This window comes from Epinephelus fuscoguttatus, linkage group LG5, assembly GCF_011397635.1.
Source record: "Epinephelus fuscoguttatus linkage group LG5, E.fuscoguttatus.final_Chr_v1".
Classification (NCBI taxonomy): domain Eukaryota; kingdom Metazoa; phylum Chordata; class Actinopteri; order Perciformes; family Serranidae; genus Epinephelus; species Epinephelus fuscoguttatus.
Genome location: NC_064756.1, coordinates 35434117 through 35448629, shown reverse-complemented (window position 1 = coordinate 35448629; position 14513 = coordinate 35434117). Strand labels below are relative to the sequence as shown.

Below are 14513 nucleotides of genomic sequence, written 5' to 3'. Positions count from 1 at the left end.
TGCAGAGGTTGCACCTTGTTGGCTGGTCACAGTCTTTGGTGGTATGTTCAGTGCTTTGACAGTTCCTGCAGAATGTGACGTTGCAGTCGGCAGCCAGATGTCGAGTGGAGCCACACTTCCTGCAGGTCTTTGGTTGCCCTGCATAGAAGACGTAGCCCCTGTTGGGCCCCAACTGGATGGTAGAAGGCAGGTGTTGAAGCCCCCCCGAGGCTCCATCTCTTCTGAGGCGTACATAGAAGCGCCTTGCTCCAATTCGGACACCATCCTCATCCCTGAGTTCCATGCTCCGTATGACAGAGCAATGGAAGGACAGCCAGGTGCTGATGTCTTGTGTTGTCACTTCCTCGAGGTACATGAGAACTGTGACTGCCTTGGGTTCCCTCTCCGAGAGAGATGTCAAACCGACGTTGGCCAGTCTGAGATTGTTGACTTTCCTCTGCTCAAAGCGTTCAAGGCACTGTTTGAAGAGGAGAAATGTGGTGAAGATTACTTCTAAGGTCCTCTTTCAAGGCAGAGCAAACACATAGTCAAATTGTTGGGGCGAAAAACCCAACTCTTTCTGGATCACCAGCCTGCTAAACTGCAACCTGTCCATCTCCAAGCCATTCTGCAATTCAAACCAGACAGCATTCCGTCTCGTGGTTGTAGGTACCACCATAGTGCAGGGCGTGGTGTCCTGCAAAGAACTTGCCACGTCCCTTACACCGCACGACTGTGACAAAGTTCATACACTGGCCACAAGAGAAATATACCTTGATCATGGTATCTCCCCTGCCAGATAAGTATGAGTTATACACCTCACACACAGGGGCCTCATTCACGGTCATACGATGATAGGTGATGGTGCTGGCAATGTATGGCAATGACCAGTCCAGAAGCACACACTATAAAGGCTCTGATAATCTACAGGACGCTAATATACAAGAGACACTTTTGTAGTGAGACTGAAAAAAACTTGTTCACATTTTACTTGAGAGAAATGGGCACGTCTCATCACGTCATGCTGTATATCCATAGTAAAAGCTAAGCTAACATGGCCAGGCTGTCCATTGATCTCCAATAAATGAGGCAAAAACCTAAGTGAGTTGACACCAGACAAAGATAAATGACACTGCAATCAAGTGTTGTTTGATCTGCATTTAAAAGGAAAAAAATCAGCGGAAGGACTAAAAAACAGGCCAGTCTCCTCACATTAGAGACACGGCGTGATCCGCCCGCTGCCGCCACCTATTGGTCTGGAGTGTGAACAACACTTTGTTAAAAATATATCCACATGCTTCTCTGTTTGAAACTAAAGGAAAGAAGAAAATAATATTATAAATAAAGCGCAACCATATGAAGAGTGTTTGCCTTTCTTTTGACATATCGGCACAGACCCGACTGTGGCAAACAGCGGCAGAAATTATGCAGAGTGGATTTTCACGTTGGGGGAATGGATCTATTCATCTGACTGAACTGGCAGCTAGTGGTCTCACTCAACAGGTACCGGTTCAGTTCATTTTACAGTGAGATGCATATAACACGCCCTCAAAAGGAAAGTGCTAGACAGTGGCGAAAAGTTCAAACAGGGCCAAAGTTCCAAAAAGAGAAGTTGGGCAAGTGTGTAAATGATGTCATAGCGCATGACTATTAGAAACGCGCACCTGGTAGAGGGGCTCAGTCAACACATACGCAATTTGCACACTAGCATGGCGAGAACAAGAAAGCAAGGCGAGGGCACCTACATGGTCTGCTTTCAACACGTTAAGGGAGGGGGGGGCGCACCGTTCCTGGAAGTGCTGCAATACCAGGTCAATGCGTGGAGTGGACAGGGCAAGCCCCTTTTCCATCTCCCTGTTCCAAAAAGCAATTTAATATATGGTCCACGGGTAGGGGACGTATCAGATATTAAACTGATAAGAACAGATTTTTTTTTTTTTTTTTAAGAATTTATTTATTCAAACATATTCAAAATACATATACAATTTCCAAGGCACCAAGACAATGAATATGAACAGGTAGTAAATATAAGGAAAACAGAATAAACACTACACTCAAAGGCAAAATGAAATAATAAACACACTCTATCAGTGCAAAATTAGTAAGAAAACCATTGCAACATACAGCATGCACGAAATAAGTAAATTAAAAAGTAAAATTAAATAAATAGGGCTATTCAAAAAGGGTTTTATCACATTCAAAATCATTGGGTTTTCTTGTTTTACTCCAGTCCGCATAGTTACAAAACAATCTTTTTTTTATATATCGGGAAAAATGATTTTCCATTTTGTCTTGATGGAAGTTTTCCCCCATTTCAAGACTTCACCATGGTATCGTTTGATTATTTCTTGTTTGATCCCATACACGAAACTCAATTCTGAACTTATGTAGGTTTCTTTAATTAAATTACATCTGGCTTCCCACAATTTAACTTTGATCACAGAAATTAAGCATACTATTGGCAAGCGCTGGTTTTCTTAGCTTTTTTTTTTTTAACTCAAAATACACCATATCTCCATAATCAATTTCATTCAAACAAGGGAACTCACTTTTTAATTTTTGCCATATGGACTGTGCAAAGGAACATTCCCATAATACATAGGCGATTGTTTCTACAATGTTGCATTTGTGTCTAGGACATGTTTTACTATTTGTTAACTTTTGATCGTACAAGGTCTCACGGACCGGCAGCCTTCTGTGTAATACTAACCAATTAAAGTCCTTTAATCTGTTATCCAGTTCTTTTGGTTGTGATCTAATCCAAGTTATTGCAGGAATGCTCATTGTTTCAGATAGTACTTTTTTAGTGACTAATTCACAATACAACAGTTTATGATTTTCTCTTAAGTTCGCATCTAAACATTCGGGGTTATTTTTGGTCCACTTGACAATATTTCCTAGTTGTAAAGGTAAGGCCTCTGCTTTTGTCAATCTATTATTCCATTTGACCAAGGGACGTAAAGGAAAACTCAGCCAAAATTTTAACAGACATTGACACTTGTGTGAAAACTCCTCTGAGAGTAATTTAACTAAAGAAGAAAAAAAACAAAACATTTAATTTTATAGGGATACATGGTAAATCTCTCCCTCCTGCCTCTATGGGCTGATAGAGTTTTCCTCTCTTTATATATTCATATCCATTCCAAAAGAAGTTAAAGATCATTGAAGTTTACTTTTTCCTCAGACTTGTTGGTAAACTGAAAATGTAGGTGAGGTGCAGTAAACTGGGTAGGATATCTGCCTTCACCACCAGCACTTTCCCTGTAAATGTCAATCGTCTTTGTTTCTATAAGCCTAATTTTTTGTTTACTTTGTCAATTTTTGCCTTCCAGTTTACCAAACCGTCATCTTTAAGCCTGTGGAACTTGACACCCAGTATATTAACAGGGCCAGTACATACTGACATCCCATGTGGACTTTCATTTCTATTTCTCCATGTACCTAAATATTTGATTTCTGATTTTGTTTTATTTATTTTTGAACCTGAGACCTCTGAGTACTCATCCGTGACACTTACAGCTTCAGCAAGACTTTGATCATCATTACAAAATAGAACTAAATCATCACAATATTGAGATAGTTATACAGTTTCACCTCCAGGTAGTTTGATCCCCTTGATTCTTTCATTATTTCTAATTGCACATGCTAGTCGCTCAACATATAAAATATACAACAGAGCTGATAAGGCACATCCCTGTCTAACTCATTTGCCTTGGTTGATCAGTGGACTTAGGTTTCCATTTATGTTCACCCTGCTTCCCACATCGTTATACAAAGTTTTGATTATGTTGATGAAATTCTCACTGAAGCCAAACATTTCAAGGGTGTTGAACATACAAACATAGTTCACCCTGTCAAAAGCTTTTTGCTGATCAATGGTCACTGAGATGGCAGACTGGTTTCTATCTTGCAGGTAGGCCATTATGTCTCTATACAGACTAATGTTCCATGAGATTTTTCTGCCCTTCACTCCACATGTCTGGTCATTTTCAACTACGTGTGGCATCACTTTAACCAGTCTATTTGTTTTAGCTTTACTTATGGTTTTGTAGTCTATACAGAGCATTGTTATTGGTCTGTAATTTGACAGATCTTTGGGGTCGTCTTTTTTGTACAGCAGAGATATGATCCCCTCCCTCATTGATTGGCACATTCTCCCCATAGCAAGAATTTCTTTAACTACCTCAAGGAAATGAAGTCCTATCACATCCCAAAAATTAATATAGATTTTTTTTGACAGCCAGTCTATTCCTGGTGTTTTATTATCTTTAATTTATTTTACTGCCCTTTATAGTTGCAACAATTCCACATCTTTTCCCAAGTCTTCAACCATTTCCATAGGAACCTTTTTATTTACATGTTGAAGCAGGAAGTTCTTTGATTTTTCATCATTTACCTTTTCATTTCTGAAATGATTTGCAAAGTGGTGTACTGCTATGTCAATCATTTCTTTTTTGGTGTTTACTGTTTGACCTTGTTTGTCTGTTAGTTCTAATATTGTTCTCCTCTTCCCTTGCTCCTTTATTTGTTTAAAGAAATACGATGAACATTTTTCGTCCTCCTCCCACCCCATCTGCTGACTTCTAAATGCGAATATTCTGGATTTTTCTTCAAATAGCTGACACTGTTTCGTTAACAGTAGTTTTAATGTTTGTTTGTCTGTCTCAGTCTTGTTTCCATTAGCACTACTATACAGTTGTCCTATTTTCTTTTGTATTTGGTAAAAATCCCTGTGTTTTTCTTTGTTTCTTTTTTTACAGAAGTCTTGAGTAAACATTTTAATTTTACATTTTGTGTTGTCCCACCATTCTGTCTTGTTTGGGTAAAAACACTGCAGTTCTACACAATCTTTGAAAAACTCCCTACAGTCTTTGTTGAACGAACTGTCTCTTAGCAGAGTATTGTTAAATTTCCAGTATGATTTACCATATTTCTGAGCACTACTTTGACAAGAGACTGATAACACAGTATGGTCTGAGTAAAAAACAGGTCTGACACATGCAGCTTTCACTTTAAGAGACTCTGGTAAGAATATATAGTCTAGCCGGCTTTTGTCCCCTCTAGTATTTTCCCACGTATATCCCAGGTCACTCTTGTTAACTTTTCTATATACATCAATCAGACAGTAGTCCTTAATTACATTTTTGACCTGTGAACATATGTATTTGTGAGTCTAAATTTTTCCTCTGCCCAATCTATATCTACCGCCAAGACCCTGCCCTGAACCAGGGAGAAACTGCTCACTATTTTTATATCTCTCTTTCCACATAGAATACCCACCCCCGAGGAGTAGAGTCCACCCACGCTCCATCTCGAATCTCCCTTCAACATTCTATTGAAAACTTTACAATGTCATTTTCATTTCTTAGATGTACTTCTTGTATAAAGCAAAGAGAGAAATTCAGAGAGGCTAAATATGTAAATACTGCTGTTCTTTTAACTTTATTCTGAAGCCCCCTGGCATTTGTAGTTATGATTTCTATTTTTGTAAATATAGGCTTTGTGAGGTTTCTTTTGCTTTATTGAAAGGAGAAACAAAAAGAGCTCAGTTTTTTTGTTTTAGTTGTTACTAAGGCAACTGTGAAGTGCTATCGTTGAGCGTGGGCAGTGCAGCAAACAGATTCTTAAAAACTATCGCATTTTCTGCCTTTACCTGGGGGTCAAGGCTTTCGACAACAGGTGTGTTCAGAGATGTGGGGGTTTCGTCGTCCAACGAAGGCACGATCTCCGCCGACATTTCTGTGATGACATCTCCCAGCATAGCGTCTCTGATGTCGTCGGCTGCCCACGCAGTCTCTCTGTAGGTCCCTCCCCTTGTCAGCGTCTCTGCGGTGATGGCTCTCCTCTCGGTTCCTCCAGTGATCTCTGCCTTTGCCTGTTTCCTCAGTCCCCTCTGCTCTCGTGTCCATCCTTGTCGTGTTCTGGCGTTGTTTTCGGGCTTTCATTTTTCTTTCGTTTTTGCCTGTGTCATCTCTTGTCACTGTGCACTGTCCAGTCCCCTCCACCGTCATCACTGCTGTGTGGGAACTCAGTTGCTGTCGTTCCTGGTCTCTCGGTCCTCTCCCTCCTCTGTTCTCCATCTGAGGTAGCCTCGTCGGGACAAGCTGTTGCTGCTTCTCTCTCTGCCTCTATCTCCTGTATGACTTCCTCAATGTCTCTGAGCGCATGGCCCTCCCTCGGGGGAACCATGTTGCCTTTTATTGCCCCAGAATATGAGGGCTTGGGGCAGTCTTTTGCCAAGTGCGTGTGTGAGTTGCACAGGCTACACCTTTTTGCTTCTCGGCAGTCTTTCATTGTGTGGCCAATGGTTTGACAATTTCTGCTACGGATTTGAGTACATGATTCGGCTACATGCCCATGTGTGCTGCATTTACGACAGTACCTTGGTTGGCCTGCGTAGAGCAGGAAGCCTCGGTCTGCTCCTGTGGTGAAGGAGGCGGGAAGGTGGAGGTAGCCTTCATAGCCGTTCCGGTCCTCTCTCAACTGCACTTTGAACTGTCTCTTTCCAGTCCATATGCCCAAGGCATCTTTGATCTCATTTACTCCAGGCAGGACAGTCACGAAACGGTTTAGAAAGTACCTCACTGCTTCTTCAGACACCCATGGGTTGTACATATGGACTGTGATAATGCGGTTGTTGTTTCTTGCAAGGGAGAAAAGTTCAAAGTTCTTCAGGCTAGACGCTGCTTCCTGGTTTGCCATATCGTGGGCCTCTTGCATTTTAGAGTTAGAGAGAAAAGACACATCATAGAAACCTTCAGTCTTGTTCTGTTGCAGGCAATAGATGTCATCTGGCCTCATCTTCAGGATGTCGAAAAGGATTTCTCTGCCGAAACTCACTCTGTCCATGATCTGATCCTGGGACTTCCATTTGAAACGTAGCATGTTCTTCAGTCCCGCCCTGATGTTGGCCGATTGGTTATTGGCTGATGTAGACATCGCCATGGCAAGAATGTAGTGTGCCAAAGGTCGTAGGATCACTGGCCTATGGCGCGCTCGTCTCACTGCGCCCCATACACCGCATGGCTGTAATGAAACTGATAAGAACAGATACTACACTTGATCTTAGCCAAAAGGCAGAGAAGCGATACCGTAAATACATCGGAGGTAAAGGACTAACTCACAGCACAGTCACCCTCACTGACGGATTGGGATCTGAACTATAACTTTTTTGGGCGGTCACCATATAAAATAAGAACAGTGCACATTTGAGATGATGTAACACTGGGGCTGTTTTGTTGTGATTTTAATAATAAACATGTTTTAGTAAACGCGCCTTCTTGTGTTTTCCTGGGCACGTGGTACGCTTCAGTCCAATAGGAGGTCGAAAAGAAGAAACAACTGAGAAATCAAACTACCTTTTCATAACAGGTTATGATATATTTAATGATGATACATGTGTATATATTCGTAATTCGTATATATAACGTAATGGCGTGTAACGAAATTGTGCTCGGTAGGAAATTATGTTTTTACAATTTGACACTCACTTCACAACAACAAATTGAGATCATATAGCGGTCTCTGGTGGAGAAGAGAGCTAACTACACACTTCAAATGCAATCATTACCGACAGTTCAGAGTTGAGCCCAAGCTCTGGTACTCATCCGAAACTGAAATATCCACTCAGCGATGTCTGGAGAAGATGGCAGCAGGTCAAATGGTTACACAATGTCACAGTCAGCTCCCTTGGGTGGTCTGTATAAAATGCCATTGTACTGACTGAACATTGAACGCGGAGTAATGACTAACCTTGAGATATATACCAGCGGTGTTTGACCACTGACTGACCAGGTCAGTGGTGTCTCCACACCACATAGAGACAGGGCCACACCATCACACAATGCTCTACCAAACTGAAGTCGATGCTTAACAGTTAAATTCTTACACAACAACTTTAACGAAACCGCTCAATATCAATGCATTGACCCATTAATTTAACATGCTACACAGACTGATGTAAGGTAACGTGACAAACATAACGTTAGACTCACCGACTTTTCTCTGTACCGTTAAGTTACCTTCGCGGGAGATGGACATGGAGGTGAAACAACATGCTGCTGTGTCAGTCTGGACAGGCTAACATGCCTTCCACTGCCACCTGGACGAAAGCAAGTGTTAACGGTGCCATGCAAAGGCTGAAAACAACAAAAAACTAAAGTAAATTGCGGTTAGCATTAGGGATGTCCTATCGCCCGCCGATATTAGCAAAAAACATGCATCAGCATCGGATCGGACTGCATGGAAAAATGCTGATCCAAGAACTCTGATAAACTTTTTCACAGAGTCCGATCCAGGTTTTCCGGCCAGCCCAGCGCTCCGCGATTCAAGCAGTCTATTCCAGTGATCCACTCCAGCACTCACTATCAATCCACCAGGCCAGCATACACACGGCAGACACACACGAAGGGTAGGAGGAGTAGCGGTCAACTTAGTTAACTGACTATTTGTTTTCTGCTCTGGTTTTTTAAGAGTGATATTTTTATTTGGTTTACACTCTTACTGTTTAAGTAAAGAGTACTGATGGCATTGTTTTGAACACAATTAGTGAAATTGGAGCCATGGATGGACTATTGCTTGTTTAAACAGTTGTACAATATTGTGTGCCTGTGTACCAGGCTGGCACTGACACTACTAAAATAACTGAAAAGGAAAGGCTGCATTGTTTGTTAAATGTCAACAATGTCTTGTGGTGTTAATCTTTTTTTTATTTATTAGGTGGCCAAAGCACAAGTGTGTGGAGTCTTGCTGCTATTTTAATTTCAATGTTAGACATTTTAAAGATTTCTTGTGTTGATTTATTTTCTATTTATTAAGGGGCCAAAGCAGCCAAAGCAAACCAGCTATATTTTTTTTATTTAATATTAATGTTCAAATTTAAAGTTTGTTTATTTAACCCTGTTAACAATAAATGGGTCAGTTTCTCATACCAACTGTTGTGGATCATTCTAACTAACCTGATTAAGTAGTTGTTCTTGTTAGAGTAATATCGCTTGATCAAACCTTTTCTAATGTGACTGACAACAAAATAAGTGAATATCTATAATACGCGCTTGGATTGGATCGGTATCGGTATCGGCATCGGCCAAAACTCAAGGCTATAATATCGGTATCGGATCGGAAGTGAAAAAGCTGGATCGGGACATCCCTAGTTAGCATGCTGGGCATGAGCTAAGAGCTAGCTAGCATTTACCTCGTAAAGCAGAACAGCGGTGCTGCGGTAAGGGGAAAACAATCCCAAATAGCCGACATTTTGCCCTCGTCAGAAATTGTTACCTGAATGGATAACACGATGTATTTCTCAAGAAAAAACAGTCAAAATTAACTCACTGAAAGTTGTCTTCACTCTGTTGCTTTGCAACGTACTCTTGGGACGGGGTAATGCAGTATTAAGCACGCCTGTCGTGAAATGCACCCTTGGTCGCGGGAATGCGCATTTGAAGACCATCGCCTTAAACGACAACCAAACATACAGATAATACCAACAAGACCCTTTATTCATTTATAAAGTGAGTAAATGTCAAAAGGGATGAAATGCTCATGTTTTTCGAGATACAATTTACTACGAATGACAACCTACACAAATCAATAGCATTCTCATTCCACGTCACATTCTGTTTAAAGTCCAGATAATTTGAAAGTGAACAGAATATACTATGTTTACGTTGCCTTTTTTATCCATGTGTAATCGCTTCCTGCATAAGTTACTTTTGATCTATGTGCAATATTACTTGTGAGGGTTTAGTGCAATTTCTCATATCTGATGGATAATCCAGATACCAGTAATGTGTAGACTGTCGATGTTACTGTATGTCCACACGTGTCACCTATGATGTATGTAAACTGAAGGAGATTGCAGCTGCTATGTACTCATGTCCAAGATAAATTTCTTCCTTGCGGACAATAAAGTTTATTCTGATTCTGGTTTATATATTGTGTGTTTATTACATTTATTTTCTGTCTCTGTAGTTCTGTGTTTTATGAATTCTTTATATTGGGTATTTTTTACAGCCATTTTGTATCCCCTTTGTGATCCACGGCCTCTCTGTATAAAGTTGCGTTCTGATGTATTGTTTTATTGGACAGTTTTTGTCATATAATGATTAGGATTTAACAGGTCCATTTTGAAATATATACTATCTCCCACAAGGAAAGTGTCACATTCATGAAACTTATTCCACTTATCGGCACCAGTCCTAGAACTATACTCTCAAAAGTATTTGATGCTGGGACCAACAGAGACAAATTTCTGACTATCTCTCACTAGGTTAGTGCAATTTGAAGGAAATCGTTATGACTAGCGGTGACAAACACGTTCACCTCAACTCTTCTTTTGGGATATACATACACAGACTCACTCATTGGGAGCATTTACAGATTTATTGTAATTTCTGGTGCGTCCCAGGCAACCTGTAACTCGTGTTTTCACAACCTGTAACCCATGAAAGTGCACTGGAACGGCAGTCAAACCCGTAACTTCCCACCCATGAACTCCTACCAGATCGATGTACTCCCAGTTACGCTTTCTGACGTCACATAGCCCTCTAAACCAATTACCTTACTCCTCTAAATAACAATGGCAGCCCTATGGATGCAGTGTTGATGCAGGTGACACATGGTGAGAAATAGACATAAAATAACCCTAATGTTAATGCATTATTAGCAGCCGCTCTAACAGCTGGTTTCCAGTGCAAGAATAATCAATACAAAATACGTTTCCAACCACACACATAACGTAAAATAAAAAGTATAATAGCATCTGTGACCTTGTGCGCTGTTTTTCCTCCTCCGTTTCGCTCAAATGAGCAAGGAGCAGGCACCTTTGGCGATAGAAATATTGGGGAAGCACAAACATACGGTTCGCCATGTTCAATGTTAAACAGGAAGTAACTGGCAGTTTGCCATAACTTTCCTGGAACATTACCAAGTCGTAACTCTTGACTTGAAGTCGTGACTTACGAGTTCAAAAGCCTGCCTGGAACGCACCATATACTACCACCTTGAAAACATTCAACACCATCACATGAAATAACACAACATTTTTTAAATTGTCTTTCTAGAAAAAACATAAATACAATAAATGTATCAATAATAAAGCAAATATTCAAATAGTAATATAGAGAATAACCACTAAAATAAATAATGAGTAAATAATCATTTAAATACTGCAAAAACTAGAAGGGCACTCAGTAGAGTGCATACCTTTGACAAGGCCCTATCTCACAATGTAAAAACAAGTGAAAAAATATTACAGAATGCACCTCTTTTTCTGGATTCTGCTGACAGACAAACAAACCAACAGATGTAGGTGAAAACACAATCTCCTTGGCAGAGGTAACAACAAGGAACACCACTACTTGCATGCAGAGCACAGGTACTGCTCATCAACTGGAGGCCTCTGTACACATTCATGGTGGTACCACTTCTGACAGACGTCACAGCAAATCTGGAAAACAGGGACATGTAATGGTACATAAGTTTTGCATTATAGGATATCTCTAAATTAACTGATTGCTAATATTTGTACTATTCCTTCAATTTTTGGAAGTTCTCACCAACGTAAATGTTGTGCTCTAACTAAAAACTGAATTAATCTTGAAGTAAGCATTGAAGTATATTGAAGTAATCTTACATGTCTACATAAAATGAGCACAACATTAATCATGCCTTTGTCAGTAGATGCTGAGGATGCAGAAGACTGTTGTAATTGCCACTGCAAACCTAATGTTGATCAAGTCTGAAAAAAATATTCTTTTTCATTTTTTACATTTTGCAATGTCAAGAAATTACCTATTGTGTTTCATCCTGGTCCTCCATCCCACAATAAAAGCACAGGCTGCTTAGATCATCTGTTAAGACAAACAGTATTCAATAAATATGTTCAGATTAACCTTTATGTAGTGTTATGGTCAACAAGGATACAATTTTCAACCTGAAAGTTCATGGCTTTGTCACTCACTCACTCACTCACTCACACATACAGACAGAGAAGAGAAGAGAAGAGAAGAGAAGAGAAGAGAAGAGAGAGATATACACACACATACACCTGCTACATTGTTACAATCCCAGCACCAAGTAGCCATCTGCTCCCACTTTCTTTTCCCTCTGCAGAGTGGGAACCTGCACAATGTTATTCTAAAAAATGTCAAAATTTCCTTGCACTGTACCCCTCACATCTGCACACCGGGGGAGGGACAAAACAGATAAATAACTCTACACCATGTTAATGGTGAGTTCCATATTGGATTGTTTCATGTTGATAGAGCCAATAAAGAAAATGAAATGACTAAAATCTATGTTTGGTTATCATGTTTCTATTGTTGTTCATCACCTGTAATTGCTTTACAGCTTTGATTATAATAAGATAAAGGTGAAAATCAACTGAGAATATCAGTTCAAAATAATAAACATCAATGAAAACATTGTTTCATTTAAATTTTCCTACATAAGCATGATTTATGTAACCCTAGTCTTTATTATAGTGGACTTTTTACATAAATTCTAACTTTATCACAAAAAATGAATGGCACTTCCATTGTTAAATGTGATCTAGCAGAGATTAATTACAAACCTTAATCATAGATGTTATCTGTATTGTTTGTAACTGAGATAGAGAATATATATTAAGGAGTTTGTTTATGTAAGTATTTACTTCTGTATTAAAATTTGCATTGCACAGTGTTAATTCACTGGCTTATAGTTGCATATTTATGAGATAACATGCATAAAACTAACAACATGAAGTGATTGACAATGTAGAGCAAAAAGGATACACACCAGATTCTCTGAGGGGGGAAGTGGCTTTGTCCAGCCTCAACTTGTGTACTGCCTTCTTTGAAGTGTCAAGATCGATTGACTCCCCCTGTAAAATTCTCTCTGCAAACTGAAGAGAACTTTGATTAGTAGAATGGCATAAGGATTGCATGGTCTAGGATATTTTCCTCTAATTGATTAAACACAAATCAAACATCAAATTTAAAGAATTACATATAGTATATGTATAGTGTTACCACATTTAATAAAACCTACACCATGATGTATAAAAGCAGGTCAAGATCTTCACTTTAATTGCTACTGAATTTGAGTTTGACAATAATGTTTAGGTAACTGCATTTCACACTCACTTTTAAGGCCAGGACAACACAGGATGTGCATCTTGCTGACATCTATGAGGGAGAGTGCTGCATGTCCACCTTGCAACATTGCAGCCTTTTTTCCTCATGAATGCTGTAGCTATACTTGCTTAAAGTAAATTATATAATATCATAGGAAAAAAGTTTTCAAAACTTTCATTTTACTCTGGAGGGGGACCCCTAAATCCCCTGCCCCACCCTCCTATTTTGATTCCTTAACTACAGCTTTATGGGGTCCAGAAGTTCAGACCACGTCACCCCGATTCTTAAAAAGGGAACTAATGACCTTTTCCAAAATTCATACATGTTACTCCTATGGTCTAAGACAGTCCAATAAACAGCTCTCTCCCAAAACTAAAACCTACAGTGCTTAAACTCAAATTTTTGATGTCACAGGGTATAAAACCTGGAGTTGTTCCACAGACAATTAAAGGTGAAAAATGTTCCAGCGACACAGAGTGCACCCACAGGGAATGTTCTGAATATACAGTACAGGCCAAAAGTTTGGACACACCTTCTCATTCAATGCGTTTTCTTTATTTTCATGACTATTTACATTGTAGATTCTCACTGAAGGCATCAAAACTATGAATGAACACATGTGGAGTTATGTACTTAAGAAAAAAAGGTGAAATAACTGAAAACATGTTTTATATTCTAGTTTCTTCAAAATAGCCACCCTTTGCTCTGATTACTGCTTTGCACACTCTTGGCATTCTCTCCATGAGCTTCAAGAGGTAGTCACCTGAAATGGTTTTCCAACAGTCTTGAAGGAGTTCCCAGAGGTGTTTAGCACTTGTTGGCCCCTTTGCCTTCACTCTGCGGTCCAGCTCACCCCAAACCATCTCGATTGGGTTCAGATCCGGTGACTGTGGAGGCCAGGTCATCTGCCGCAGCACTCCATCACTCTCCTTCTTGGTCAAATAGCCCTTACACAGCCTGGAGGTGTGTTTGGGGTCATTGTCCTGTTGAAAAATAAATGATCGCCCAACTAAACGCAAAGCGGATGGGATGGCATGTCGCTGCAGGATGCTGTGGTAGCCATGCTGGTTCAGTGTGCCTTCAATTTTGAATAAATCCCCAACAGTGTCACCAGCAAAACACCCCCACACCATCACACCTCCTCCTCCATGCTTCACAGTGGGAACCAGGCATGTGGAATCCATCCGTCACCTTTTCTGGCCTCACAAAGACACGGCGGTTGGAACCAAAGATCTCAAATTTGGACTCATCAGACCAAAGCACAGATTTCCACTGGTCTAATGTCCATTCCTTGTGTTTCTTGGCCCAAACAAATCTCTTCTGCTTGTTGCCTCTCCTTAGCAGTGGTTTCCTAGCAGCTATTTGACCATGAAGGCCTGATTCGCGCAGTCTCCTCTTAACAGTTGTTCTAGAGATGGG

At 40.2% G+C, this 14513-nt stretch overlaps 1 long non-coding RNA gene and 2 pseudogenes across 1 annotated transcript; all 3 read right to left on the bottom strand.

The window, feature by feature from the left end:
- Positions 1–1753: 1753 nt before the first annotated feature.
- Positions 1754–1933, bottom strand: LOC125889590 (U2 spliceosomal RNA; annotated as a pseudogene).
- Positions 1934–6950: 5017 nt separating this feature from the next.
- Positions 6951–7068, bottom strand: LOC125889571 (U2 spliceosomal RNA; annotated as a pseudogene).
- Positions 7069–11308: 4240 nt separating this feature from the next.
- Positions 11309–12879, bottom strand: LOC125888875 (uncharacterized). The gene is made up of 3 exons (XR_007449372.1): positions 12757–12879; positions 11770–11828; positions 11309–11425 (listed from the first exon to the last, which is right to left on the bottom strand). It is a non-coding gene; the product is annotated as an uncharacterized LOC125888875 (long non-coding RNA).
- Between the last annotated feature and the right edge of the window lie 1634 nt (positions 12880–14513).